The sequence below is a fragment of the Otolemur garnettii genome, unplaced genomic scaffold (assembly GCF_000181295.1).
Source record: "Otolemur garnettii isolate 467f Iridium unplaced genomic scaffold, OtoGar3 scaffold00094, whole genome shotgun sequence".
Lineage (NCBI taxonomy): Eukaryota > Metazoa > Chordata > Mammalia > Primates > Galagidae > Otolemur > Otolemur garnettii.
This window is the reverse complement of record NW_003852489.1, coordinates 3,008,659-3,014,242: the sequence shown is the minus strand read 5'-3', so window position 1 is coordinate 3,014,242 and position 5,584 is coordinate 3,008,659. Positions and strand designations below refer to the sequence as shown.

Genomic DNA, 5,584 nt, shown 5'->3' with positions numbered 1-5,584 from the left:
GGTATATGGGGCCGGCACCCTGCCCACTGAGCCACAGGTACTGCCCTACTCTACTACTTATTTTTAACATTATACACTTTTAATGTTAATTTAAATGCAACTTTTATTTGGATTTTTATATTCTCCTTAATGCAGTGTTCTCAAACTTTAGTATGCATCATAATTACCTAGAGTTTTAACTCAAAACAGATTCTTAGAACCTACAGAAATTCCATTCACTGAGTATTTGCATTTATAACAAAACACTCCAAATTATTCTGATGCAAGTAATTTACGTCTAACACTTAAACAAATAATTTAGTTTATGATATACATGCTATACTTTTAATTCGTTAAATATTAACTAAGTGCCTTATATGTACAAGGCTTAGTGCTGTGGATCTAACATGAATTCTGCTATAAGGAACGTATAGTTTAATAGAGGAGATAAGGCAACATATCAATAACCTATAACAAAAATAAACTATTATGTGTCTTTTAAAAATATAAAGATAAAGCCGTTCATGGTACTCACACCTGTAATTCTAGCACTCTGGGAGGCCGAGGCAGGTGAGCTGTCTGAGCTCAAGAGTTTGAGACCAGCCTGAGCAAAAGAGAGGCACACATCTCTACTAAAAATAGAAAACCTAGCCAAGGGTTGTGGTGGGCACCTGTAGTGCCAGCTACTTAGGAGGCTGAGACAAAAGGATTGTTCAAGTCCAAAGTTTAAGGATGCTGTGAGCTATGATGTCCTGCACTCTACCCATGGCAACAGAGACTCTGTCTCTCTCTCTCTCTCTCTCTCTCTATATATATATATATATAAACACACACACACACACACATATATTTATGTAAGGATAAAATACTGGGATAGTTCAGGGGAGGAATGGTACTACAGCTGACCTCAAGGAAATTCTAGTAGGAGATAGCATTTGAAATAAGTCTTGAAGCCTGTCTCTCTAGATTGTAAGGGCAGAAGAAATAAACTGATACATAATTCTCTCTCTAAATAATAAATGTGACTATTAACATCGCCTTTTCAAGACTCAGAACAATTATTCCCTATCTCCTAAATTTTGTATCTGGGTCATGGTCTTGTGTTGTCCTGTATACCCATCAGCAGCTTGGTGTGTTTCTATCTCTCCAGACTGTCTTTGAAAGAATCTGTTTTAGTACTTTTAGTATATTTATCCCCTGAAAGATAAGGTCACACAGTGGATACTGATACAGAGAAACATACTTATCCTTTCACAAATCTTTAGTAAGTGAATAGGATTTAAGCATAGTTAAAATGGAAACACTTTAGGCAGTCTTCAGTTCTAAAATCTCCACACAGCTTGGCATCAGGTAGCATGATGAGAGAAATGATCAGGAGGAAAAAAGAGAGAGAGAGAGAGAAACAGAGATTTTACAATTTAGAAGCTATTTTCTAAAAGCTAAATAAAACAAATTAAAAGGCAGAAGTAGAGCATAAAGCTCTTCTGTTTCCTGATTATGTGGCATTTTATTTAACGTTTAAGTGGCTTTTCTATTACTTTTAGTTTTTAAAATTCTATTATCTTCCCAGAAATGCATCAAATACACAGCCTACAGAGCCTATTATTAACTAAAAGAATGAATTAATGGATGAATGATTGCTGGGTCATTTCTCTGGTAGTTCTTGCAAGTTTATTGTCCTTTACTAAGAGAAGTAAAAGTTAGCCCATAGGCCCCGAATAGGCTATGCTTTCTCATCTCCATGACATTGTACACGGTAATCTCTCTGCTAGGATGCTTTTCGGTTCCTCCTCCTCTTGGCTAACTCCTACCTAGTCTTCTAAACTTAATTTAAGCATTCCCTTCCAGAATACAATGGCCTATTTTGGCATACCCTCCTCAGTGTCCCCATAAAATCCTCTACATTGCTGTGTCTTAGCTCTTATCAGTATACTGTATAAAGGCAGTAAGATAATAAGCTATAGACTCCGACACACCTGAGTTCAAATTCTGATTCTACCACTTAACTGTGTGACCTTAATTAGACAAGCTACCTAATGTCTCTAGGAATTAATTTTCTCATCTGAAAAACAGAATAACAGCATGTAAGGAGCTTAGCATATCACTTCATACATAAAATAACAACTTTTATTTATACTCACATTGTATTGTACTTGCTGGTTAACTTTTCTGACTTTTCCTCTGAACAGCACACTTCTTGAGGAAAGGCACATGTTTATTTCTGGATAAGTAGCATTTAGCACAGTGTTTGGCATATAGTAGGTACTTAATTATTTTGATAAATATTACTCCCACTGTAGTAAAATTAATCTGTCACTTGAAATCCTTTCTGTAATGAGGTGAAAAACAAGTGAATAAGTAAAAAAAAACAAAAAAACAAAAAAACAAAAAAACCTCACTAATGTAAGTTTCCAAAAAAAAAGGATGCTGTCTTTAATCATTTTTTTAAGAGTTTACTTTTATTTGTTTTTTGAGACAGAGCCTCGAGCTGTCGCCCTGGGTAGAGTGCTGTAGCATCACAGCTCACAGCACCACAATGCCCAGCTATTTTTTGGTTGTAGTTGCCACTGTTGTTTGGCAGGCCTGGGCCGGGTTTGAACCCTTCAGCTCTGGTGTATATGGCTGGCGCCTTAGCCGCTTGAGCTATAGGCACTAAGCCATGACTATGCAAATGACATGAAATTTATGTGAACCAGCTTGATGAAAGTATTTCAAAATGTATATGAAAACACTACACTGTACTCCATGTTTGCATTAATGTATACAGCTATCATTTAATTTAAAGATATTTATACTTAATAGATCAAAAAAAAAAGAGTTTACTTTTAATTATACTTATTATGAAATACCAAATGACTCAGTATCTGCTTAAACATAGCTGATCATATATGCCTAAGGAACTGCATACCTATAATTTTTTCATTGTATATATTACCACAAAATTACCAAGCCACACATAAGACTATCTTTATCTGACAATTATTCAGAAAAGTTAAAGTGAAATAAAAAGCTTTTTAAAATGAAAGAAATTCTCAATATAGAAAGATTACTTAATTAAAATTTTTTATAGTCTTTGGAGAAATGAGAAATTCAGTTTTTAGTTTAATTTAACCTATATAAGAATATAAAAATATACTAATTATTCAATGTAATATTTCATGAACTTTTAAAAAATTTCTTTTGAAGAAAGTAGTTTGATCAAATAATGAACTTTTGGGTAGCTCCTGTGGCTCAGTGAGTAGGGTGCTGGCCCCATATACTGAGGGTGGTGGGTTCAAGCCCAGCCTCGGCCAAACTACAACAAAAAATAGCCGGGTGTTGTGGTGAGCACCTGTGGTCCCAGCTACTAGGGAGGCTGAGCCAAAAGAATTGCCTAAGCCCAAGAGCTGGAGGTTGCTGTGAGCTGTGATGCTAAGTCACCCTACCAAGGGTGACAAAGTGAGACTCTGTCTCTTAAAAAAAATAATAATAATAATGAACTTTTCTATTGTGATGCTTAATTAGCTGGTTTGAATAACTTTAAGGTACTAATTTTTGCTATTCATTCCTAAAGTCTCATTCTGACATAATGCTTTTATTTCATATTTGATCTTGGATAGATTTTAATTAATTAATCTTAGAGATGGAGTCTCACTGTTGCCCAGGCTGGAGTGTAGTGACTATTTACAGATGTGATCATAGCACACTGCAGCCTCATACTCCTGGGCCCATGTGATCCTTCTACCTCAGCCTTCCAAGTAGCTGGGACAAGAGACATATGCCACCATGCCCCGCTCAACTATATTTTAATCTTCAACGTATTTCTACAGACCTGCACTAAGCTAATATTGCTTGTTCTTAACAGTCAAGGATAGTTTTACTTAATATTATACTGAAATATAAATTATATATTTTAATATATAAAATGGAATTCTGGTTCTAAAGGACAAGTTTTACTTTGAGTTATTTTTGAATTAATTATGTAAAGAAGTGATTTTATAAAGATTCCAAAACTATATTACAGCATATGGATCCAATGAGGAGAGTTATAATCCACAACACTGTTAGAATACAAGAGATCAATGCTTTATGTTAATTTATAAATCAATGCTTATTAATAACCAATATGTGTTTACACTGGCTTCTAAAAGATCACATACCATGTGATCTTGACATAACATGAACATAGATTACAAACTAAATAAAAATATTCTCTTTTCTTTTTACTTAAAAGAATTTCTTTACAAAAGAGAGACTTGTTGAATAGATAGCTATTATGTTATTTCTATAAACAGTATAGAAAACAGTTGCCTTTGACTACTTCAATAATTAATATTGAAACTGAAAATTTTAAAGATTGCAAGATTAATCAAGTATGAAAAAAATCTCCAGGCATTTTAATAAGTGGAAAAAATTTTTTTTTCAAATTTTCACCACTGTTATGAACCATACAGTAAGTTCTTAACTTTTTTTCATCTACTGTTTAAAGAATTTCTGGATTTTGACCAGGCATGGTGGCTCACACCTGTAATCCTAACACTCTGGGAGGCAAAGGCAAGAAGTTTGTTTAAGCTTAGGAGTTCAAGACCAGCCTAAGCAAGAGCAAGACCACATCTCTATCAAAAACAGAAAAACTGGGTGGTGTCTGTGGCTCAGTGGGTGGGGTGCCGGCCCCATATACTGAGGTTGGCAGGTTCAAACCCAGCCTGGCCAAACTGCAACAAAAAGAATAGCTGGGCGTTGTGGCAAGCGCCTACAGTCCTAGCCATTCAAGAGGCTGAGACAAGAGAATCGCCTAAACCAGGTGTTCTCAAACTACGGCCCGCGGGCCACATACAGCCCACCTAGGACATTTATCCAGTCCACTGGGTGTTTTTCTCACCTCTGCCTGCCCTGCTTGGCAGCCGACTCGTCCTGGGGCCCGCAGTCTGGCCCTCCAATGGTCTGAGGGACAGTGAACTAGTCCCCTGTTTAAAAAGTTTGAGGACCCCTGGCCCAGGAGTTGGAGGTTGCTGTGAGCTGTGTGATTCCATGGCACTCTACCAAGGGTGATAAAGTGAGACTCTGTCTCTACAAAAAATAATAATAATAATAATAAAACAGAAAAACTATCAGGGCATGGTGCCATTTACCTGTAGTCCCAGCTACTTGGGAGACCGAGGCAAGAGGATTACTTAAGCCCAGGAGTTTGAGGTTGTTGTGAGCTAGGATGCCATAACAGTCTGGCCTGGGGCAACAGAGTGACACTCTGTCTCAAAAAAAAAGAATTTGTAGATTTTAAAATTTTTAATAATTATTAACTTTTTCTTTTCTTCCATAAGAGGTAAGAGTTTAGAGAAGTATTTGACTCAAAACACTTAGACTTCTCTTTATCTACAGGTAATACATGAGCAAGATAGATTTTTAGGGGGTAGAAAATAATATAAAAATTCAACTTACGCTTTTCCCCTCAAAAGGGAGGTTACTTATAGGTAACCAGGAAAGTAGATATTGGTGCAGAAGAAATAGCATGTACAAAGGCATAAAGGCAGGAAATAACATGATACTTTTAGAGAATCACAGTGAGTTCAATAACGCTAGACAAACCAGTGAAACTAGATTGGCAGGGAAAGGTCCAGTGGCAGGG

At 36.2% G+C, this 5,584-nt stretch overlaps 1 protein-coding gene across 1 annotated transcript in view; it reads right to left on the bottom strand.

Moving 5' to 3' along the window:
• Positions 1–5,584, bottom strand: part of PPM1E (protein phosphatase, Mg2+/Mn2+ dependent 1E) — a 189,247-nt gene that overhangs the window by 163,184 nt on the left and 20,479 nt on the right. The gene's annotated exons all lie outside the window — the stretch shown is intronic.